The 25,823-nt window shown below is 39.0% G+C and overlaps 1 protein-coding gene across 1 annotated transcript in view; it reads left to right on the top strand.

Annotated features, from left to right (window-relative positions):
* The window catches only part of LOC127152700 (teneurin-3), a 589,677-nt gene that overhangs the window by 67,972 nt on the left and 495,882 nt on the right, over window positions 1-25,823 (top strand). The window contains exon 2 of the mRNA XM_051093627.1: window positions 20,184-20,223. The gene's annotated coding sequence lies outside the window, so the exon portion shown is untranslated. The remainder of the gene's footprint in view (window positions 1-20,183; window positions 20,224-25,823) is intronic.

Below are 25,823 nucleotides of genomic sequence, written 5' to 3'. Positions count from 1 at the left end.
AAGACAGAATGTCTTTAGGCAGCTTATTCATGCAATGTAAGTGGATGGTGATTATTAAATGCCAAGCTTGAATATGACAAAGAAATTTGTCTGTAACTGATGAGCAATATTCCAAGTGTTCTGAAGGCGTATAACAGCTTTGTGTCAGGAACAGACACAAAAATTTAAGTAATTAATCATCTATCTATCTATCTATCTATCTATCTATAATGTGATTTAAAGAAGTCATTTATGATTTGATTTATGCTCATCAAAGTTGTATTTTTTTTAATCAACAATACAGAAAAACTCTAATATTATGAAATATTATTGCTATTTAAAATATCAGTTTTCTATTTTAAAATACTTTAAAAATCTAATTTATTTTTGTGATTGAAAGCTGAATTTTCACCAGCCATTACTACAGTCTTCAATGTCACATGATCCTTCAGAAATCATTCTAATATGCTGATTTATTATCAATGTTGGAAGTAGTTGTGCTGCTTAACATGTTTTGGAACTGTGGTACTTTTTTTAGGATTTATTAATGAATAAAAAGTTTAAAAGAACAACATTTGTTCAAAATAGAAATCTTCTCTAACAAGTTTTTGCCATCACTTTTTATCAGTTTATCCTGAATAAGAGTAATAATTTCTTTCAAAGAAAGAAAGAAAAAAAACTACTGACCCCAAAATTTGAATGGTAGTGTATATTGTTACAAAAGATTTCTATTTTAAATAAATGCTCGTCTAATTCATTAAAGAATTAAAAAAAAAAAAAGTTTTCAACATTAAAAATCTTAATGTTACATCTTAACAAACTTTTGAAGGGCATATTACTGACCCCAACAACTAAGGTTTTTGCCATCACTTTTTTGGCAATTTATTCTTGCTGAATAATTTCTTTCAAAGAAAGAAAGAAAGAAAAAAAAAAAAAAAAACTACTGGCCCCAAATTTTGAAAGGTAGTGTATATTTTTACAAAACAAAAATCTGTTTTAGATAAATGCTTGTTTTAAAGTATATTAAAATAGAAAACCACTATTTTAAAATGCAGTAATTTTTTAGAAAAGGACATTTCTTACTGTATTTTTTAATAAAATTAACACAGCCTTGATGAGCAGAAAAGTCTCTAAAAAACATTAAAAATCTTACTGATCACAAACTTTTGAAGGGCATATTACTGACCCCAAATTTTGAACAGCAGTGTATATTGTTACACATTTTTGTTAAAAAACAAAAAATGCTTTTTCCTATTAATCAAAGAATCCTGAAAAAAAGTATCACAGGTTCCAAAAAATAAATAAATAAATAAATAAAAATTAGCAGCAGTGTTTCCAACACTGATGATTAATCATCATATTAGAATGATTTCTGAAGGATCATTTGACACTGAAGATTGGAATAATCATGCTGAAAATTCAGCTTTGCATCACAGAAATAAATTCAGTTTTAAAGTATATTAAAATAGAAAACCACTATTTTTAATGTGCAATTATATTTCACAAAATGACATTTTTAACTGTATTTTTAATAAAATAAACGCAGCCTTGATGAGCAGAAAAGTCTCTAAAAAACATTAAAAATCTTACTGATCACAAACTTTTGAAGGGCATATTACTGACCCCATATTTTGAATGGTAGTGTATATTTTTACAAAACCTTCTATTTTAAATAAATGCTTGTTCTTATTAATCAAAGATTTCCAACATTGATAATAAATCAGCATATTAGAATGATTTCTGAACGATCATTTGACACTGAAGATTACAATAATCATGCTGAAAATTTAGCTTTGCATCACAGAAATAAATTCTAAAAAAAAAAAATGTAAAGTATATTAAAATAGAAAACCACTATTTTAAATTGCAATAATATTTCACAAAATATTTTTTTCTGTATTTTTATTCAATAAATGCAACCTTGATGAGCAGAAAAGTCTCTAAAAACATTAAAAATACTGTTTAACTTTTGAATGGCATACATAAATCGTTTTAATTTTAATTGCATGGCCCCACCAAAAAACAAATAATGTATTTGCAATTTTTATTTCTGTCAGTATAAATTAATATAGTTATTTTTTCTTAATGTAATAACTCATAAAACAGTAAATGACAAATTGGGTTTTTCATCTGAAATAATGAGATTTTATAAAGCAATAACACATTTATAGTATGACTATAAATCGCTATGTAAATCATACATTCTTAATATGCAAAATATCACTTGTTTAATTTTCAGAACATTGTAACTGATGTTTACGACTGTCACAAATAAGTCTTGCATATCAACATTACAAGGTGGTTATAGTATTCAAATAATCAAAATTTGTAACACCATAAAAACACATGACCAGTGAACATAAGATGTAGTGACAATGCAGTAGTAGCCAAGTGATGATTTCGTCAGCTGGCCCGGATATCTCCCACACGGCCGTTGGGCCACTGAGCAGTCCTCATTGTTGAGCGCTGCTCCGTTCCAAGCTGTTTTCTCACCCGCACTGTAATAAAACAATGAATCAGGCAGCAAGGAGAGAAGCGTGTGTTCTCACTGAACTCTTGCCCAAATTATCATAAAGACTTTTCTCAGGAGCCCATCTGCCTGGGCAGCCAGCTCTCAAACCAGAGATTCATTACTCCTGCTTTACAGCGGGTTAATCGTTCAGGAAATATCTGTGAAGCGTCTCGCTTTGACTCAATTAATCGCAGAGCCAGCTCTGTCAAGCAGCATTCTCATGATGCTCTAATCATCCTTTGATCTGCATTTCTCTGTCACCGTCTCGCTCTTTTTCAGCACAAGCAGGCTGCGCAAGGTGTTAAGTAACCACTTTGACAAGTTTGAGGCTCAGATACATCTTTTTACACATTTATTAAATGACGCAGAGGTGGTGGAATCATAATAACATAAGCCATTCATCCAACGAATGCTTGTTTCACAGTTTTATGCAAATTTCCAGAGCATATTGTGTCTGTGTGTGTCAGTTGCGTCTGGACCACAGTTTGTAGTGTCGAGGAGGCACTTTAGAGTCAGTTACCCCCTCTAGTGGCCAGAGGGGCACAGTGCAGATACCACAGGGCCTGGTCAGAACTAGGACCATATCAGTAACCTCACACAGGGTCTGGAAAAAACAAATAGTGAATGTAGTATGGCAATTATCCTTGCCAAACACAAGCTTTTTTTTGTTGTGCACGTGTTAAATGTGGCAGCGAGTCAATATTGTTTTGTCACTGTAATTATTTTGTTTGTGGTGCAGTCCATTATAGTCTTGAATATGGCGTATTGATGCACGTTTTATGCAGTATAAAAGTGTGTAACAATACAAAGCAATTCTGTATTATTGACTTTGACCTCAACCCTTACAAAATCACTCTGAATTTCAAGATGTTCTTCATCTCGCGTGTGTTCTCGGCGGACACGCGTTCCTCGGTGAATATAAATGGACTTAAAACATTTCTTGAATTTTCGCCCATGCTAATGTTTGTCGTTACTGGAGCTTTTTGACCTCAAACTCATGCTGTCTGGGAGGATATTCATTCTGCACAGATCATTAACTTTGTAATCAGGCCATGTTATTTTATCACACCACGGTTGCAGCCTCTGCACTGTGTGGAGGTTGATGGGGTTCAGTGTCTATTAGAAAAATGTCTATTACATGGTTCTCTTATTGGCTTTTATTGTTTAAACCAGTGTTTTCCAACCTTTTTGTCTTATTTATCCTCAGCCTCATCAGTGAGGCTAAAGTACGCCATTATTGAGAGCAAACCGACAATGCGTTTCTATTAATTAATTCATATTAGATAATGGATGTCATTTAGAATGATCATAATACGTAATGCAATTAAAATACCCATTGCAGGAACTCCATAAACAGTTTATGTGGGTGCAAAACAGGCTCACTTTGTCACTGAGGCACCTTGAATAACAAGAAATTTAGAATTTGTTATTTTAGAATGACATTTATTTTATTATTAGTCATGTATTATGAATTAGTGATAGGTCAGATATGTTCTGTGAGGTATTAACACAAATTGCTGAACCCAACACACATTTTTCCATTTCTTTAAAAAGATGGCTAAAAACCTGTTAATTAGAGCGAAAAAAAAATTCTCTATATATAAATATAAAATATTTTCTTATATATATATATATATATATATATATATAAGAAAAATTAATGTTTTAAATTAATTATATAATTAAAAAAAGTAATTTCTGTTTTAACAGAGTCTTGTTTATTTATTTATTTATGGAGCTACTGGATGTTGCATGAACTAGATTTATAAAATAAATACATTTAAAAATTAAAATGAATATTAAAAAGTAAGTTTTAATATTCAATTTCATTCACTCATTTTTTTTTCTGAATTAGATCAGTTAGATCAAATAACCAGTGGAATGCATTTAGCTTTTCTGCTTCATGAATCAATTTTATGTTACATTCATTAGTAAAATAGGCTCTTAAGTTTCCAGTGACTATCAGAACATGAAATTTTATGCTTTAATGATAATTAGACATAGCATAGATGTAGGTTTTTCAGTGATTTTCATCAAGGCTGTTTTTTCTTTTTTCCCCTAACAAATTGAATTTGAAGAAAAAAAATCCTTGTCACTTCATGAAAAGAATGCCTGCTGCATTCTTTCTTCTCCATCGCCCTCTTGCTCTCCTTGAAATTCTCCCGCTCTTTCACACATACACACACACACACACACACACACACAAAAACACACATATTCTAGCTTGTATTTAAGCCAGTAGGCCCTCAATGCTTGTGCCCCTGGGATAGGGGAAGGCACGGATAATGGTGTCCACAGATGCAGCTCGGGCTTTGACAGGGTTGACTCGAAGTGTCCTGGCTTTCCTGTGGGAGAGACCATAAAGCAAGTGTCCGGTGTCTGCCTGACACCTGAGCGTGGACCCCCCGTAAAACATGACTCACACAAGACTTCTTATGAATTGTACTTAAGGCATTCATTCTCAGATGCTTCATTACCACTCAGCCCTCAGCGTCAGCTGGCCTGACAGTAGTGTACGAGGCCGGGAACGCTAGACTAATATCAGGGGCTGAGAACGATGTGTGTGTGTGCTTACAGTCTCTCAAATATACAAACTCATACTATTCTCACATTATATGCAAATATACAGATCGGTTTGCAACCTATGCAAATGTGCCTCTCTGACTAAGTATAAATACCCCCAACAAAAACTCTTTTTTTCTCATCTTTGTCTTTTTAGCTCCTACCTGACACACACTTTCTCTGCCACCTGATGTGCTCACTGTGTGTGTAGTCAGAGGTCACTTTTTAGCTACAGGCATGCATTTAGCCTCATTGCAGGCTGCTAATGAGCTTCTGTACTCACGGAGAGACTGGCATCGGCAGATATAGCTGCTATCCGACCACTGTATATTCAAAAAACATCGTGGGCATTGTTTGAGCATGGTTATGGACAGACATTCCTTGTGTAGATGGAACGTTCTGTGTAACACCAAAGACAAGGGAATGAATCAGCATTTCAATAGCCCTTAATGTGACCATAGCATTTGTGGTGATTGCCTCTCTCTCTTTCTCTCTGTGTATATGTGTGTGTGTGTGTTTCTTTTTGCCCCAATCACAGAGTAATTGTAGACCAGTGAAAGTAGCGTTCAGTGATCATCAAATGCAGGACACTCCAAAATGACTTGAATGATTGAGAGAGATTGAAAACATGCATAATGCATGTGGAATCACTTTGGGTGGTCAGTTAGTGCAGATTTACATATTGAGACATTTAAAGTTTGAAAATCTCTGTACTAGCAGTCATGCTATTGGTAGGCCACTATATTTTTAACAATTCGGCAATTCGGTTTTATACACTATCGTTTGGATGTTTGGGGTTAGTAATACATTTTTGGTCAAATACGTCAAACACAAAAGTGTCTGTAAAGACATTTATAATGCTGCAAAAAAATGTATTTCAGATAAATGCTGTTCTTTTGAACTGGTCATTCACCGCAATCAGCACAAAAGTATTTAACATTAATAATAATTAAATGTTTCTCAAGCATCAAATCAGAATATTAGAATGATTTCTTTTCTCTTTTTTTTTTAAGATTTATTTTTGTGGCATTTTGCCTTTATTACGGACAGGGCATATCAGAAAGGACAGGAAGTAAAGCGGAAGAAAGATGGGGGGCGGGATCGGGAAAGGTTCTCGAATCGGGATTCAAACACGGGACGCCCAGAGCACAACTGCGCTATATGTCGGCACGCTGCCCACAAGGCTTTCGGCACTGACGTATTAGAATGATTTCTGAAAGATCATGTGACACTGAAGACTGGAGTAATGATGGTGAAAATTGGCTTTGCCATCACAGGAATAAAGTTATATAAAGTTATTTTAAATTGTAATAATATTTCACAATTACAAATTTTACTTTACTCACAATTACAGAAAGAAAAAAATCCTACCTACCAAATTTTTAAACAGTAGTGTATGTCTCATAGTTTATTTGGCAAACAAGCTTAGACTATTTTTTAAACCATTACCATTTTGGTTATAAATGAGAATGCCAACTGCATTCTATAATCAAACTGACTACTTTAAAGGATTAGCTCACTTCCAGATTAAAAATTTCCTGATAATTCACTCACCACCATGTCAATCCAAGATGTTTGTCTTTCTTTCTTCGAAAAGAAATACATTTTTTTGAGGGAAACATTCCAGAATTTTTCTCCATGTAATGGACTTCAATGGTGGCCAACAGGTTGAAGGTCCAGATTGCAGTTTCAATGCAACTTTAAAGGGCTCTACACAATTCCAGGCGAGGAATAAGAGTCTTATCTAGCGAAACGATCTGTAATTTTCTTAAACTAAGAAAAAATGCTGTACTTTATTAGTATTGCACTAGCTCTGTGATGTGCGACTTCATGCATCATTTAATCACGTTGGAAAAGTCACGCATGGTTAGATCCTGTGTACTTCGATTGAAAAAAGGTAGGATAGCGCGAAAATCTTGTTCAAAATCTTCAAAAAAAATCATTGTTTTATCTTTTTTGTATCTTTCTTTGTATCTTTATCTTTTTGTGTTTGTCTTTCTTTGCACGTTTGCTTTGTAAACACTGGGTTGGAACTTCCACCTACGTCACGTGTGTGTGATTACAAAATGCGCAAGCTAGTCAAGCTAGTGCAAGATGAACATTTGTGGTTAAAAAGTATATAAATTTGTGTTTTTTTAAGAAAATAGCTGATTGTTTTGCTAGATAAGACCTTTATTCCTTGGCTGGGGTCGTGTAGAAACCTTTGAAGCTGCACTGACGCTGCAGTTTGGACCTTCAACCCTTCAACACCGTTGAAGTCCAATATGGAGAAAAATCCTGAAATGTTTTCCTCAAAAAACTTCTTTTCAACTGAAGAAAGAACTAAATGAACATCTTGGATGACATTGGGGTGAATAAATAAATAGGAAATTTTCGTTATGAAAGTGAACCTATCCTTTTAGTTTTCAGAACACGCATCCACATTTTAAAAGTGCGTTCTTTAAGTTCTTGGTTTTGTGCTGTGAAATCCCATGTGTCAGATCATACAGTGTATGTGTTATGTGTTCTCCAGTTGCTGTCTTTCCTCTAGCTCTGCTTCCATCAGTTTTGTGGTCTGGCTGCAACCCAAATGCTGCACTTTACACTCGCTTAAAAATAAACGCATGGAAAGCCGCTGACAGATTTGATTTATGAACTTCGATTGGACTCGTTTACTAAATTGCGACAAGACTTTCCAGTGTTCTAAAAGTTGCTATATTTGTTAATTCCCCAAACACTTAGATATCGAAAACTCAAATTAGATATAAATGTGACTTAAACGATGGGGGCAATCTCGGAAATGTTAAACCTGTTCACACTTTGATGTCACAAGACCCATGCTCAGCGTGGGAGTTACATACCTCGAGGTGTGAATTGATGCGAAACTGCCACCGCAAAGATGTTATGACAGCATTATAAGTAGCTGATAGATGGTGTTAGAGACCTTCCTCCCCCGCTCTGGAATGGCTGTTCCCATGCGATAAAGTTGAACGGGTTATCTTTACCATCCAAAATATGTACGTTTAACACCCAGGTACCTTCCTGTACATCTTCACTCTCAACAGAACACCAATGTAGGCGTCTATTGGCTATAGTTCTCCATTAGACGGCCGGCCTTGACACTGATGCCTGTGGCTAACAGCAGTATTTACTCTATTCCCAATCCATCATAAGACAGAAATGGGCAAGCGTTGCTATGATGTTCGTAATTTCCAGCGCTCTCGCAATGATCAAACCTATTGTATGGCCCATTCCATCACGCACTACATATAGCCATACACGCCAGCCACTAGCTTTTTTTATTTCATCGCTGATAATGGACTCGTGAGCTGGATAAAGAGAGCGAGAAAGAGAGAAAAGATCATTTTGCCAGACCTGAAGCGCAACGCAAGCTTGAGGCTGCCCAAATTCAATAAAGAAACAATCAAGCACGGTAACACGGCATAATGGCTTTTTAAAAAAGATAAATGTTTAGTAAATGACTCTTTTATGTCCAGGAGGGAAGGGAGAGAATGGCTTTCTGCATTAGGTGAAGAAATGCAGCCTCCTGACCCAGCTGATGCTTTCTGATTACCAGCCAAATTGCAGGAGAAACCCCCTTTGTCTCGCAGGTAGCCAGGGCCATTCTTTACCCTCCTCCTCATTTCCTGTATGTGAAATTGTGTGTGTGTGGAAGAAAGGGAGTGAGGTAGGAGATGCAAGATAAAATGTGCGTCTGCATGTACGTGGGGCTTGCGGGTGCACCCTTTCCAGTCTTGCTGAGGTGTATTTATCTCCCTTATCTTACTTCCAGCATCACAGGCTGCCATTAGAGCAGTTTGATGTGAAGGAACCACAGCCTAGATGGAGCTAGACAGCAGTGTAGAATAGATAATGCTCCTTCATCACCCAGATGTAGCATATGATGACTCTGATCTTCATGTAAAACACATTCAGATGTGCGAGTAAACAGAACCACCCTCAAGCTGTTAGCTTTTTTGACAGCGCTGAGGTCCACACGTAAGGCGATGGAGTGTATTTGTATTAGTTTGTTTGTGTTATCCACATTTGTGTCATAAATCACAACCTCTTCTCTCCGCCCAGTCCTCCACGATGAAATATTCATCGTCCGGTTTAGCAGAGACACCGCTTTTCAGTGCCGCTTAATTCCGTCATCTGTGGAGCCCAGGTTATTAGTACACACTTCTCTGTATATTAATAATGTATGAAGTATTTTCTATAAAGACAGTGCGGTGTGGAGTCGTAAGTGCTGGAGGATTAGCGATTGTGTTTGTTACGCAGAGATTTAAGCTTTCGGAAGAAAACGTCTTTGAGGTTTGCTTTGGTGTGGGCCTATGAGTCTGAAGGTTTTGTTGAGTTAGCATGCTGGCTGTTTAGAGAATGATTCAGAAAACATTCGTAATCTGCAGACGCGTGCAGTATGTGGACCTCTGTGCCCCCGACGCTCTATGGATGGCATCCAGACTGGCATCTGGTCTAAACAGATTGTTCTTCATTTGGAGGCACAACTAAAAGATTTACTCAGTAATACATCTGCAGCTTTTTAAAATCAAACTCAGTTTATTTCAGCCGCTTCAGGTGTTTCCCTGCAATACATTTCAGGGATGTTTTATTCAGTTCAAATGCAGCTACACGTTCATGTCGAATTGATCTGTGAATTAATTACTGCTTGCAAGCTGGCACTGTATTGATATTCCTCACACATTCTGATTTAGGAATTGTTCTAAACACTTAACCCTGAATCAACTTATTCATTCTTGAAGTACAGATTCAAGTTTTGTTCTGTAGATAACTTTAGCCTGAGATATGTGCAGACAGAAAAATGGTTGGTAACACTATTTTAAGGACCAGTTCTTGCCATGAAGTAGTTGCTTATTAGCATGTGTATTACTAGCATCTTGGCTGTTTTATTAATAATTATAAGCATGTGTTAACGCCTTATTCTGCATGACCATATTTTAGACCCCTTAATCATACCCCATTCCTAAACTTAACAACTACCTTACTCATTTTTATTAAAGTAACAGAGTAGGAGTTTATTAAGGCAAAAGTCCTAGTGAGATTTGGACCTTAAAATAAAGAGTGACTGCATATTTTTTTAAGATTAACTAAAACTTGAGTGCTATTCTTTTGCAAGCCCTAATATTTCAAAAAATGCAAAGCCATCAGTAGCATTATTGTTATCAGTGATATTTACCTTGATTAGTACTAATAAGTACTTAAAGATGCTATTACACTAAATGCAAATAGCCCGCCTTGTTGGCAGAGGCTATTTACACTAACTCCGCCCACTGATGTGTGGTTGGACTAGACAACATTACAAAGGATGCCAACTAAACAATGGCTCCAGTGGTATAAGTGGTAAAGCGCATAGCAGTGGCTTTTTGACATGATCGACCTAAGTTTGAATCTGCCTCTTGCTGAATTCATTCATTTATTCATTTATTCATTCATACAATGTAGTAGAAAATAAAGTTCCTTTACGGGTGTTTATTAGTTAGGGGTAAGTGTAGGGAGGGCTTTATTGTCCCAGTAAGGCAGCATCCATTTAATAATTTTAATAAAAATGATAATTTACACTCAATACGTTATTGTTGCACACTGTTTTATAATGTACTACAATACCAAAGATTATTGGGGGAAAAAAAAATACTATTTTCACTTCGTTTAAATAGAATCCATCGCTATTTTCACTTCGTGTAAATAGCTATTTAAAGGGATAGTTCACCCAAAAATGAAAATTAGCCCATTATTTAGTCACCCTCCAGGCATCCTAGGTGTATATGACTTTCTTTCTTTCAGACGAATCCGATCGGAGTTATATTAAAAATTATCCTGACACTTCCAAGCTTTAGAATGGCAAAAAGCGGGATGTTTCTCTTGATCAGTCCAAAACAAGTCCAATAAAATGCATCCATCCATAATAAAAAGTGCCTCACATGGCTCCTGGGGGTAAATAAAAGCCTCCTGTAGTGAATTGATGTGTTTTTGTAAAAAAAAAAATATCCATATCTAAAATGTAATAGTCACTTGAATCTAGCTTGCGCCAGCTGGTCGCACATGGAAGCTCCTCTGAGCGGATGACGTAGGACGTCAGTGTTTCACATGCGCCACTCAGAAATGACCAAACCAAACCAAAACAACGGTCATGAACTAGAAGTTCAAAAGAAGAATTTGTAAAGAAAAATGACAGAGGAATTTGATATAAACTAAGAGGAGACTGGTTTTCCTTTGCTAAAGTAAGAAAACTTTGCTTCCGTTCCTGTAAATAAACATTGGTTTTCACGAGACTCAAAGACGCATATGCAACTCAACGTCCTACATCATTCGCCCGGAGCTGCTTCTGTGTGCGACCAGTTGGCACAAGCTAGATTGAAGTGATTAATACGTTTTAAATATGGATTTTTTCAATTTTTTTTTTACAAAAACACATCGATTCACTACAGGAGGCCTTTATTCACCACCTGGAGCAGCGTGGAGCACTTTTTATTATGGATGAATGCACTTCAATGGATTGGTTTTGGACTGATGAAGTAAAACACCCACCTATTGCCATTCTTAAGTATGGAAGTTCGAAGATCATTTTTAATATACCTCCGATTGGATTCGTCTGAAAAAAAGTCATATACATCTGGGATGCCTAGAGAGTGAATGAATAAATGGGCTAATTTTCATTTTTGGCTGAACTATCCCTTTAATATATACTGTCTTTGTTGTTTCAACATTAATTTTTAGATTCAGTGCAAACATTATATTTATGATAACCTTTTTAATGTTAGGTCTGATTAATTGTGATTTATAATAGAAAAATCGCCTCTGTCATCTGACTTCATCTGTCTTTATGCGGTACCACTTTACAGTAAAGTCCCATTAGTTGGTGTTATTTATTGCATATGAATGTTTAAGTTTAGTTGATAAAAATATAGCTTTTCATGGTTAGTTCCTGTTAACTCAGGTCCATTAAATAATATTAACAGATGCAACCTTAGTGTCATGATCTGGGCTGTGGGGCTTCCCTCAGCCACCTGAGGTCGCTGGTTTCCCTGCACTGCACTTCCCTGATTGTACACCTGTCTTGTCATTAGCACTCATCTAAGCTCTCACCTGTTCACAATTACCTGGTCTATAAGAACTCTCATTTCCCACTACTCATTCTGGCTGCATTGTCTTCGAGTGTGTTTCTGTTCTGTTTATTTTTTGATCTTAGAGTCCAGTTGTGTTGTGCCGTGTTGGCCTTTGGTTTATGTTCATTTGTGTTTTGTTTAATTAAAATCCCTTCCCTGCATTTGGACCCAGACCTCCTTTTGCCCGGGACAGAATGCAGCCAGCACCGATGGGCCCAGCGGGGAGGAATTTTTTTTTTAGGGAGGCGGCGACCACCCGCTCTGTTCCCGAAACGGCGGGGATGTCCTTCGAGGCGGCGTCGGCCGCTCGTTTCGAGTTCATCTATGCCTGTCTGGCGGGGATGGACACCTGTAGGGCAGAGGCTGCGCAGATGCGGCCCTGCTTTCTGGCGGGGGCGGAGACGCTCTTCCGCGGGCAGGCGGCGGCGACCGCTATCTCCGTTCCTGACGCGGCGGCGACCGCTCTCTCTGTTCCTGATGCGGCGGCGACCGCTCTCTCCGTTCCTGACGCGGCGGTGACCGCCTCTCTGTTCCTGACGCGGCGGCGACCGCTATCTCCTGTCCGGACGCGGCGGCGACCGCTCTCTCTGTTCCTGACGCGGCGGCGACCGCTATCTCCTGTCCGGACGCGGCGGCGACCGCTCTCTCTGTTCCTGACGCGGCGGCGACCGCTATCTCCTGTCCGGACGCGCCGGTGACCGCGCTTGTTGTTCTGGAAGCGGCGGTGACCGCGCTCTCTGTTCCTGACGCGGCGGCGACCGCTATCTCCTGTCCGGACGTGGCGGCGACCGCCCTCTCTGTTCCGGACGCGGCGGTGACCCCTCTCTCTGTTCCGGACGCGGCGGTGACCGCTATCCCGTTCCGGACGCGGCGGTGACCGCTCTCTCCGTTCCTGACGCGGCGGTGACCGCTCTCTCTGTTCCTGACGCGGCGGCGACCGCTATCTCCTGTCCGGACGCGGCGGCGACCGCTCTCTCTGTTCCTGACGCGGCGGCGGCCGCCGCTATCTCCTGTCCGGACGCGCGGCGGCGACCGCTCTCTCTGTTCCTGACGCGGCGGCGACCGCTATCTCTGTGTCCGGACGCGGCGGCGACCGCTCTCTCTGTTCCGGACGCGGCGGCGACCGCTATCTCTGTTCCGGACGCGGCGGCGACCGCCGCTATCTTGTTCCGGAAGCGCCGGTGACCGCGCTTGTTGTTCCTGACGCGGCGGTGACCGCTCTCTCCTTCCGGACGCGGCGGTGACCGCTATCTCCTGTCCGGACGCGGCGGTGACCGCTATCCCGTTCCGGACGCGGCGGTGACCGCTATCCCGTTCCGGACGCGGCGGTGACCGCTATCCCCGTTCCGGACGCGGCGGTGACCGCTATCCCGTTCCGGACGCGGCGGTGACCGCTATCCCCGTTCCGGACGCGGCGGTGACCGCTATCTCTGTTCCAGACGCGGCGGTGACCGCGCTTGTTGTTCTGGAAGCGGCGGTGACCGCGGACGTTCCACTGGTGGCGAGGCCAGCTCACGTTCCCCTGGCGGCAGTGTCCACTGACGTTCCTCCGCTGCACGGGCCTGGCCCGCCATCCCTCCCCCTGATGCACCTTCCACCGTTCCTCCTCCCTCCAGATTTTTTTTTTTTTTTTTTTTTTTTTTTTTTTGGGAACGTCTGGAAGCCGTTCCCTTGAGAGGGGGTACTGTCATGATCTGGGCTGTGGGGCTTCCCTCAGCCACCTGAGGTCGCTGTTTTCCCTTCCCTGCACTGCACTTCCCTGATTGTACACCTGTCTGGTCATTAGCACTCATCTAAGCTCTCACCTGTTCACAATTATCTGGTTTATAAGAACTCTCATTTCCCACTACTCATTCTGGCTGCATTGTCTTTGTGTGTGTTCCTCTGTTTTGATTCTAGTCGTGTTGTGCCGTGTTGGCCTTTGGGTTTATGTTTATTTGTGTTTTGTGTTATTAAAATTTCCCTCCCTGCATTTTGGACCCTGACCTCATTTCTCTGACCCGTACGTGACACTTAGCTTTTAATGAAAAACTAAATTTGTAAATGTTGAAATTAATATAAACCAAGATTAAAAAGTGCTTTAGAAGTATTTTGCATTGTTAGTTCTTACTATCTGTCATTGTTAACTAATGCTATATTTTAAAGGGGTACCTTTTTTTTAGCTGGCATTTGACTGCCAGCTAAATACTGGTTGATTTTACTGAACAGTTTGGGGCTGTGTGGTTTATAAGCAGGTAGTTGATTATTGGCTACTTTCCTTGTTAAGCCAAATAAAGTATAATGTAAATTCAATCACGCACTGAACAATAAATTGAGTTAAGTTTGAAGCATCGTAATTCGAGTCAGGTTCACGGTATCCTGCTACTCTGTGGACACAGACAGCAGAAGTCCCTTAAACACTGATTACACTGAGCAGATAGAGCCTAGAACAAACACGACTCCCACAGGATGGGCTCATCACATCCTTACACAGCGGCCAGTTATCTCAAGGGTAATCAAGAACAAGAAAGAACGTGTGTCCGCACATCATCCTTCTCATCTGGTGCATTGTCAGACAGAACACGGCTAGGGTCTAGCCATCATTACAGCACAGCGTTGTGACAGCCCATTTTATTACCCTACACTGAAATCGTTTTACTGATGTTATCGGCCTAGCGAGTACATGAACCTTCTATAGATTTTGGCAAAAAGACAAAATGGTTTTATTTAGCGCTTTGCATTGGCCTCTCAGTACTCGTTTCTTTGTGCAGTTCTTTGTTACTGCATTGCTGGCTGTAATTAGAGAAAAGGGCGTCCAAATTCATAAACATCTCTTTCCTAGAGGCAAAGAAAAGGTTAAACTTTGTGGGGGTATTTGATTCTGGATGAGAAAAGTGGCACAAAAGAGTCTGCAATCTGACATTAATTACTCTGCCAATCTGGGGCGATGCGGGGGGTGTCAATCATGGGCAGGTGTGCAATAATTCTGCAGCTGAATCACACACCCACAAGCTCTTCAGCCGAGTTTGTTGTTCTGAAACTAAACTGAAGGCTTCCCGTCAGTGCGAGGGAGTTCAGAGACCTCTCGAACCATTCTGGAAACTCTTTATAATTTGATGAGTTTATATAATTGATTGTATGAAGATAACAAATGAAGTGCGACTGGCAAAATGTACAGTTTTTTTGTTGTTGTTAATCATAGCTAATTATACTTCTGCTGTTTTTAGGGGTAGGCGGTATAACCAAAATCTTGTATCACAGTATGAGTAATTTCAGATCATGGTAATGACAATTTTGCTAGGAAATTCAACAGAGATTTTTATTTTTTTAGTTTAAATCCAGAATCTCTCTCTCTAACACACACACACACACACACAAACACTTTTCATAGCAAATTAATGTCACCGACCATATATTTATAATAAAATACTCCCATTGCAAGCTAATTAAGTACAATTAATCAAAATAAAACTGAAATCATGATATGACATACTGGGATTATCAAATCACAAAAGGCTGTGATTTAATTAAATAAACATATGTGCTGTGTTTTTCAGAGTGAAGCACGACACTGTGTTCTCACACATGAGCTTATAATCCATCAGTGTTTCCAACATCTCGGTTCACAGTAGATTCTGCTCCGTACAAACTCCATCTCTGCATCTGCTCTGAGTTTACATTGCTTTCCATATTTAATAGTAATAAGAAACTAGGAGCTTTAAGAATTTCCTAGGGTTTCTTGTCAAAATAAAAGTTTGATGGGTTAACGTTTAAAAAATTATGGCATCCATAAATATCAGTAATGTGATTAGACAGTTGAAAAATAAAAGTAACTTTTTTCTTACCTCGTTTTTTTTATTGGAACGACAATAGTAATTTTTACTGTTGTTATAATTTTTTTTAAAGTTTATTATTGTCTTTTGACTTTTTTTGTAATTTTTAGATTTTATTTTATATATTTATTTTATATGATTATATATTATTATTATATATTATATTTTAGATAATAATAATAATAACAATATGTAGCCATATTGATATATAATCATTTTGATATATTGGCCAACTACAAACCTTGATCACAGTTTAAATTACAGGAAATTACAATTATATATATACTATACTATTTACTAGGGCTGGGTAAAAACAAAAAAAAAAAAGAAAAAAACCAAAATTCGTGATTATAATTGATTCTTGCTGATTCTTATTTTTATGAAACAATAATTCTTAAATCCCAAGAATCGATTAGTCTAGCCTGTTTTCAGTTAATGAAGGGAACATTGTAGCGTGCCTCCTATCCAATCAATTGTAATAAGCTTTGTGCTTTGCTATTTTTTATTTGAAAGAAAGTCTCAGATTGCAAATTCTGTCCATTTTATTACAGTATTCAAAGAATAAATATTGTTTTGGCACTGTTTAATGTGGTGTGAAAGATGGCTGTAGCACTCCAAAATAATCTGTATTGAATCGAAATTGAAATTGGAAATTGTTGTGAATCGAAAGCCTCTAAAGTGTACTTGCATGGTGAAATTTGTGTCAAAAGCCTAAATATTTACCCCCAACTACTATTAAAACTATTAAAACAGCAGGGTTAAAACTACTATTTATCCTGAGACGAAACTGACACTGAGCGGTCCGACCATTCATAATTCACTGCAGTTGCTGTAAAGACAAAAATGTGTTTCGCAACTTTTAAAACTGAGGGTTGTTCTTAGTGCTACAGGGCTTGGTCTGTAATACTGGTAGGTCTCAAGCCATTTATGCACAGCTCAGTCCAGTTTACGACTGCTCTCTGTTGAAAAAGTTACATTTGTCAGTGTATTGTTAACCATTACCAAGCACAGATTCTCTTGGAGAACCTCAGGTATTCTTCTTTTCACAAGGACTCAGCCGGCCCTGTATTCTGCTCCTATAATTGGCATACCACTGTCGCCAAAATAAGTTTCTATCTTGAAAGTTAAGAGTAGCCCGGCTACTTTTCCCGGCAGTGGTTCCTCTGTTTGTTATCTACCCATTGGGTTGGAACTGAGCTCTGCTTCCTCTGGGCCTTCGGTCACTCACCTACAGCTCTGAGCCTTGGCTGAGCCAGCTCCCTACAGCCTGATCCACGGATGAGGTGGATGGGCCGAGTCCTCGTTGTTAACCCAAAGTTTGAGTGAGAGCTCTGGCGGGAGGGGTGATTCACTCCTCCCCCTGGTGGGTCCTCAAAACTAAGGAAGCCTCCAGTGTGGGTTATGTGCCAAGCAAGGCATGAAGAAGCTTCGGAAAGGGGTCTGTTTGAGTTAGGGCAGCTTTGGTCTCCACTGAATTCTGAGTGGAGTTCCTGGCGCCTCGCCGGTCCCTTAACAGTCCAGCTCGAGCTGTCAACCTGCTCCCTGTGCTGGATATCTCTGGAGATAGTCCTTCACCTCGCCGAAGAACTCCCCCCTTCCCCCCTTCCTGTCACCTCTCTCCTCATCAGCACTCTCTTTCTCTTTCGCTCACCTGCTCCGCTGTGTCTGAGACATTGCTTAACCTTCACCTGAGGTTCTCACGGCTGGCTGGCTTCTTGCTTCCCTGCTGCGTCCCCACTGAGACCTAATTCATTTTTGTCTCACTGTTTTCTGTCACAAAAGCAGTTAAAACTCCAATAAGAAGAACATTTGCTATTAGAGAACTTTTTGCCGTCATCATGGTGGCACTGTACGCAAGAGAACAGATGACAGTCTTTCGTTTTCTTTTAGATGTTCTGCAGCCAGGAACTCGCTGTTTAGTCTTTTGATTTGCTCTGGCACACTTATTATTTCAGTTATCGTCAGTTCATATCTAATGCTTCACAGTGTCCTCATATTGCTTTCGCTTTGTAGAAAAATGGAAATGTCTCCTGTTTGAACAGTGATTGTGTGGACTAGTTCTACTAGTGAAAATAGTTCTCTTTAGCATTTTTAATATACAATTTTAAATGTATTCCCAGCATAACATTTTGAGGCGCACACTGAATTGAAAATTGTGCATTAATTTTAGTGTTCCAAAGAACATTGTATTCTTCAAAGGAATCTGAAAAAATTGACCTTTCGTTCAAACGGGTTAACATGGTCAGTGAGTTCTTTTAGATGCACAATGTTATACCTATTATGCTTAATAAGCCAACAGTGGGGAATGTCATGTGGACCCCTTAAACCGTTATACAAATATCTGTAGGTTTTAACATCACTAATTCAAGATCTCATCTCATTTAAAAATCACATTTCTTTCTTGTATCTCTCATCTTTATTTTTTTCTTACTTTTCTTGCTTACAGTACTTTTCTTACTCTCTTGCTCTCAACAGTTATCTTTATATTATTATAAAAAAAATTAAATTGATTTTTGTAAGTACACTGTATATTATGTAGTTTATTGTGATTTCTGGCTGATTGGTTTTCATCAGTAAATATAAATTAATTACATAAATCAGTTAAAGGACAATTGTGAATAAACAATACAAATTAACACAAATTTACAATTTGTTGCAGTTAAATTACTCATCAGTCACAATTTTTCTTAGTGACATAAAAACAGAATAACTTTGTTTTATATTATATGAAATCCTACTAATTAATATTTAGTTCCAGGTTTAGATAAATAAACAATAATTATTATTATTACTTCAAATGAAATTGCAATGTGTGCATTCTTGTTTAAATCCACCTCTGGCTTATTTACTTATTCAAAATATGTACAGAATTTCTAAAAATCTGGTTCATTATCAAAATTAATTGTCAACATATAGTGAATTGATATGCAAACGTCTCAAATTCTCAATTTCACCTCATTCTGTAAAAATGAAATTGCAATGTGTGCATTATTGTTTAAATCCCACATCTGGCTTATTTACTTATTTGAAATATGTACAGAATTTCTAAAAATCTGGTTCATCCTCAAAAATATTTGTCACCTTGCAGTGAATACAATATACAAACATCCCAAATTCTTAGTTTCATCTTATTCTATAAAAATTACATTTAAAATAAAATTGCAATGTGTGCATTCTTGTTTAAATCCCACATCTTGCTTATTTACTTATTCAAAATATGTACAGAATTTCTAAAGATCTGGTTCATCCTCAAAATTAATTGTCACCTTATAGTGAGTACAATATGCAAACATCCAAAATTCTCAATTTTACCTTATTCTACAAAAATAAAATTTCAAAAGAAATTGCAATGTGTGCATTCTTGTTTAAATCCCACATCTGGCTTATTTACTTATTCAAAATAGTGCAGAATTTCTAAAAAATCTGCTTCATCGTCAAATTGAATTGTCACCTTATAGTGAATATTATATGCAGACATCCCAAATTCTCAATTTCACATTATTCAATAAGGTCATGCAACTTTTCTTCACACGCACAAGCAATTTACCTTGATTATCTGCGGCACTTTTGACATTCCACCTTGAAGTCAGATTGTTTGACCCTTAGTTTCCCTTCCTTTCATGATCCAACCACTCATTCTACAGCAGCGTTTCCAGTAGCTCTGAGTGTAATTCCTCTCTCCTGTGTTTGTGTTGTACCTCCAGAGAGGGCACCTGGCAGGCTTCCCTCTCAGCCCAGAGGTGAGGAGGTTCTCTCCACTTTTCGGCTGGGTGAGAGGGAGTCCAGGCCCAGTAGATGGGGCTGAAGAGCCACTCCTGACAAAAATAAGTGCCCCACTCACAGCCATTTGATCCTCAAGCAGGCCCGATATGTGCAATTAGACTACTAATGATAAGCAGCACTTTAGCTGACATTTTGCATATAAATGACACATTTGCGTGAAATAGCTTCTTATATTCTTAATTGATAGAATATGAATTGTGCTCAACGTCCTTCAGATACAAGAGAAAGCCGTTGTTACAGCTTAAGCATCAGCCTTCAAAGCACACTTTCTGAGAAATCAAATGCAGACATTAAAAATCTCTCTCAGTCTTTGGTGTGAGAGCGGTTTCTTCTGACTTGTCCTCCAGTGGCATGCAGTGCACGTGTGTGTTTTTGCATCTCTGTGTGTGATGAAACTAAAGCTGTTTTATTCCTCTCTATTTCTGTTCACAGGCCTCTGCATCCTCACCCTGAAGCATGGCCATTCGTACATGTAAGTGACTTCTTATAAACTGAAAGTATAACAGTGGTACAATTACACATTAAGATAATGATTTCAGTGAAGAAATGATTCATTTATATTACGCTACAGTATATTTAATCTGTTGATGCAGCTACATTAGTTCCTTTTTCATTTTTTCTCTTTTTTAAAATATAATTCATTGTTTCGCATTGACGCAGATTGTCTCCCACTTTGAGAGAATTGCATCAGGTTAATAAAATTTAAAATTTAATTTTGTTGCTAGTCGGGTAGCCAGTGGCTACACTGTGTTGCTACAGTTTCTAAACAGTGAGATGAGATATGAAAGCTGCCGAAGGAGCTTCTGGATGATACTGTCAATCTCCACACACACATCTACCCCCCACACATCCTTGCACCTTCTACACGCAGTGTGGAGTTGTCTCTCTATTTTAGATGTATTGGGACCACCCTAGTCTGACCTCTCTCTGTCTACCTGCACGCCCATCGATTGACTGATGACCCCTCACATCAACTCATTGTACGCTTCCACCCTCTAGCAAAGCCTTGTGAATTCACTATTCTCCCTTTGTCATGCCCGCTCACACACACTCCCTCTCTCTCTTTCTTGCTTTCTTGCGCATGCAACTCATGAACGACTCTTTCTCCCTCTCATCTCACCCTTCTCCCCCCCTTCGTTTTCCTTGGATCCTACTGTTCGCTTTAGTGTAACTGTGCATCTGCACCATGCTGCTTTCCCACAGTTGCTCCACACTGGAGGCCTGCACTTTACCCAGGAGAACTCTCTCTCTGACTGGCCCAGCTCTGAATGCTGGCTATTATACCACATAAGCACAAAGTAAGGCTTTTGGAGAAGGGCGGGGTGGCGTGCATGGGTGCATGCATGCTTATATGCGTGTGTGAATGTCAGGGTCAAAGGAACTAACCCAGGGTGAATGGATTAAAATTTAGCCAATGCAGTGGAGTTGTTTGCACATTTGAAAAGAGCACGTAATTGATGCTATCAGTTGACACTAAGCTCTTTGTATCAGTTTTGGAACCATAAAGGCCTGTGTTGCACAGGCAGACACCGCATACAGTTGAGAGGGAATCCCTGGATTGCAAAATGTGTAGTTTGAACACATTTTTTGGTTTATACAATTTTCATTTCATTTTATTTTTTCAGTTTGTGTGAATAGCACTCAAAGATTTTTTTTTGAAAGGATAGGCTTGCACAAAATCAAGGATAACGGTTGCTGTGAGGAGGCAGTAAAGGTATGTCTGATGAAAATAAAATAATACTGTTTAATAGGTTGTTGTAGAAACCCTTTAGAAATACATAATAATATTTTAGTATAGGGAACAATTCCCACTATTAACAAGTTGCTTATTAGCATGCCTATTCATAACATATTGGCTATTTGTTAGTACTTATAAAGCACATATATGACCACATTTTAGATTCCTAATCCTACCCAATACCTAAACTTAGCACTTTACTAACTACTAAAAAGCAGCAAATTAGTAGTTTGAGGCAAAACTCACTTAATGGTTTGTAGTGAGAATTGGACTTTAAAAGAAAGTGTGACTGAAATATATTATTCATTTTTCAATTTGTTTTCATATCCTGATGTATTTATTGATGGCATCATTATTTACATGTAGTATTTGTTAATAATAACACTGCAAAAGTCCTTTTTTTTTTTCTTTTTGCACTTTGTCTCAGACAGATCAGCAGTGTCGATGTAAGTCGTTTGAAATATAGGAGTCATTACCCGATTATAAATTCTTCAGCAGTCTTGCAGGCAATTTTAATAAAACACTGTATATGTAATTTGGGGAATTGAAATCTTGTTAAAATGAGATCTTTAATTTCATTATCTGTCTAATATAAGGCTTATGGACGTATTCTTGATTGTCTATAAATGAAACACTAAAATATTAATTTCATTTAACTTTGCTTAATTCTCTGAAGCGCCATCCGCATGACTGTTACTGAAGGAGTATGAAATTTACACCAGCGCTGCTCTTTCTAATCTAAAAATTGACAAAGAAAAACCAATTACTCTTAATTCCCTTTAAACAACTTTAGGCAACAATTAGAGTTGCTCCATTTGAGAGAGTCCAAAGACGACGACGCAAGAGGAAAATACCCTTCACTGTCAGATTAATTGCCACTTGATTATTGCTAGTTGTGAGTGGACGTAAAGGTTGAGTAGCTTACTATGAATGTTTTTAATTAAAGTGGATTTACTTTGATTTAAATTAAGTATAATACCTTGTTCAGTTGCTTATCATCTTTTACAGGCCTTTGGAGAAATTATGCATGTATTAAGGGATTTTTTTTTTTTTTTTTTAAATCCTTGATCACCAGCGTTAGTGAAAGTTTGGAAGAATTACCGCAAGTGCATATGCATCAAATAGATGAGTTTCCACACTTATACTAGGTGAATCTGTTTCTCCGTCCTCTTCTTTGTCCTGCATCTCGCAGGCCCTTTATTCTGTTTTCCATGTGAAAGAGGCCTTTGAATATCAGAGCGTTCAAAGACGCTGCACTGGTCGATCCACTCAAAGTTGTTTTGGCCATCTCTAGCGTCAAGGCTAATGGAGAGAGAAGGCTTTTGTGCGGGCGTGAGCCGCAGCACGACAACGCCTGCGACACTCTCCAATCCTTCTAACTGCCCTTCTGCTCTACGGAGATAAGGCCTGAGTGGAGTGAGTACACCTGCAGTCTTTACGGCCAGCCACGGCTGATACTATCGTCCAGAGAATATTTACTTCTGGCTGTGTAATGTGAGCGGATGCTCAGTGGGTGAGCGCTTCTCCTGACGGCAAGCCACAATGTCTCTCAGGCCAAAACATGTCATGTGTGCACTTACTGCTATGCTGTAGCTTTAATGATAGCACTTTTTGCCAAACCCAGTTGCGAGATGGCGTTAAAGATGTTTCACACAGCCGCTACCATAGATAGCGCTTGGCCTTTTTGGTCCCATCAGGGTGCCGTGATGGAGCGATCATCCATCTACCGGTCGTGAGCTGGTACGCCGGCCTACTGTACAGTACGTGACTGCGCTGGCGACGCTCATTAGCGGGCTAACTGTACTAGCTTCTGGAGCAGGGATTGTTGTCTTTGTGTGAAACTAGAGCAAATATGGCTCAACGGAGTTTTCTGTTTCAGTGCCATCTCCTCGTTGGACCACGGTTCATTTAAGCTACACAGATCCCAGAGTGTCTACAACTCTTCTATTCCCTTTCAAGCCACTGTCAGGCAGGCAGCAGCGAACGCTGTATCCCTCTAACCCAATTACAGATCTGAGCGCAGCTGGGTGGCTCAGCGTGTGGCGCTCGCGTGTTCTGTGCTACATGGCCCTCGGTATACAGAACCCCACTGTTGCTGAATAATCGGAACCCTCTGTCCTCGATCCTTCCACTGATCATGTGAGGTCAAGCGTGATGCAAGATGGCCACGCTTGCCTTTTGCTGGTGTACAAGGCAGATGTCAAGCGCAGAACATTCATTGTGTCAGAAGAGCGATGCATGCGCTGTATGTGATCGTGACGCCTGTATGCTGCTGATTGCTTGCGGCATCCGTCCCGGAACGGGTTACGTGTAAAACAATGGAATAAATCTCAAGCAGACGTAAATTACGAGAGCCAAATGCAGATGGTTTTTAGTTTTCCGTCACTTTATTGCTGCTAAACAATTGAGATGAGAGGAGATGAAGAGCCAGGCGGTGGTATAATGGCTGTGGATGGGGAGATTGTTTTGCAGTGTTAGCAGTCGGCAGCTGTCTGCCTTATGAGGCGGATGCAGTTGCGCATATGCGTGGAAGCAGGTTGGGGCTTTACAGATGCGCTGATTAAAATTCATGAAAACAAACAAACTTTGAGAGCTGCGCACAAAACACAACACCAAGACATCTCCCAGTGCCTTAATATCACAAGGAATGATAGAGTAGGTTAATGTGCTACACATGTTTTTAGAGCAGAGTATTTTTAACTTCTTTTTCCATTTGTTTTCAAGTGCCATTATGTCTATTAGCAGTAAGAGAAGTTTTCAGCATCAACCCAAAGTTTGAATCAGCTAGGTAGAATGAATACACTGTGTGATAAACTCCTGCTGTTTGATTAAAAACAGTGCATTGTGGGACTAAATGAGGAAATCTGTTTGGCTCTCACCTTTCTGGTCTGCTGGTTAAACCCACTTATGGAAGTGGCTTGCGAGGGTGGCAGCATCAGTGTGTGTATTTAAGCTTGTGAAGTTTAAATCAAACTCTATCAATCACTCAGATCATTTGAAGATTACCTCATTTGCAGCCGAAATGGGTGCCTGCAAGGGTGTGAAAATCACAATCTTGGCTCACTTTGATTAACCATATTTGCCTCATACACGCTGTAATTACTCATATCCGTAATCTTTCTGTGATCTCATAATTACAATATTATGTGCCAGTTTCACCAACTAATGCGCCAGGGTAACTTTACAAAAAAAGATTCATTTTAAGATTTATTTTTGCCTAACTCTGCTCAGTGAAGTTTAGTTTTGGCTTTTACAGTCATCTGTTTTGAGCTGGTTCGTCTTAAAGGGACAGTTCACCCAAAAATCCTTCACTCACCTTCATGTTGTTCCAAATCTGTATGGTTTTCATTAAACTGCAGAACACAAAAGAAGATATTCTGAAGAATAGTGGGGTCTTTTTTGGACAACCCAGACTCATGAAATTACGTGCCTCTATATACATTTCTGAGTGGCACTAAAACAAACGGTCAATATGTGACCGAGGCACGTTTTTATTACATTGGTACAGGCACGTATTTTTGTGTTTTTATTGCACTGTTTGAGGTACGTATTGCGACTATCAGAATTCAAATGTCCGGGGATTGTCGCTAAAAGTTAATGCTCTATCGTGCTGGAAATATCCCCTACAGAAAACCTAACCTTAAACTTACCCGATAGTGGTAACAAATGCAAAAGTGATATAAAAACGCATTGATGCAGCCGTGCTATTTTTAACTTATGTGGATTCAAGCTGTTTTGTTGAAGGGTAGTTTCATGAGGTTCATAACTGAGCTCTTCATCACTCAAGTGCAACGCCGTATCGCATGAGCTACCGAGCAAACCTACTGATTTAGAAAATTCATGCATATGAAGTTGTATATGTGATGACAATGTATCAGTTTTCAAACGTTAAAATGTTACAATTGTTTTGAAGTCATAACATAATATTCTTCAACTAACTGTGTGAAAATAAGGCTTTATTAATCAAAACTCTGTACCTGTAAATCATTCTTTGTGTAAAAAAGGAATAAAAGTTGTCAGAGTTTTACTAACTCTGGTGTTCATTTCAACTAGAAATTGCAGTGATTTGTACACATCAGTTTTGCAGAAATGTATATAGAGGCACGTATTTCCAATGAGCCTATGCTGTTTTTGTTCTATCTATCTATCTATCTATCTGTCTATCTATCTATCTATCTATGACGCATTGCTGAAGCAAAACACTGAGCGTGAGCTATTTCTTCCTTTTAAGAGTGTATATTAGGATTTCATGGTGTGAGTCTTTAGCTAATTTTCTCAGTACTTATGTGTTTGCAGAACATAGAGGATTGGAAATTTTTTGCACACAATTTACA

This window comes from Labeo rohita, chromosome 1 (assembly GCF_022985175.1).
Source record: "Labeo rohita strain BAU-BD-2019 chromosome 1, IGBB_LRoh.1.0, whole genome shotgun sequence".
Classification (NCBI taxonomy): domain Eukaryota; kingdom Metazoa; phylum Chordata; class Actinopteri; order Cypriniformes; family Cyprinidae; genus Labeo; species Labeo rohita.
The sequence above is the reverse complement of the archived record's forward strand: the minus strand, read 5'-3'. Positions and strand labels throughout refer to the sequence as shown.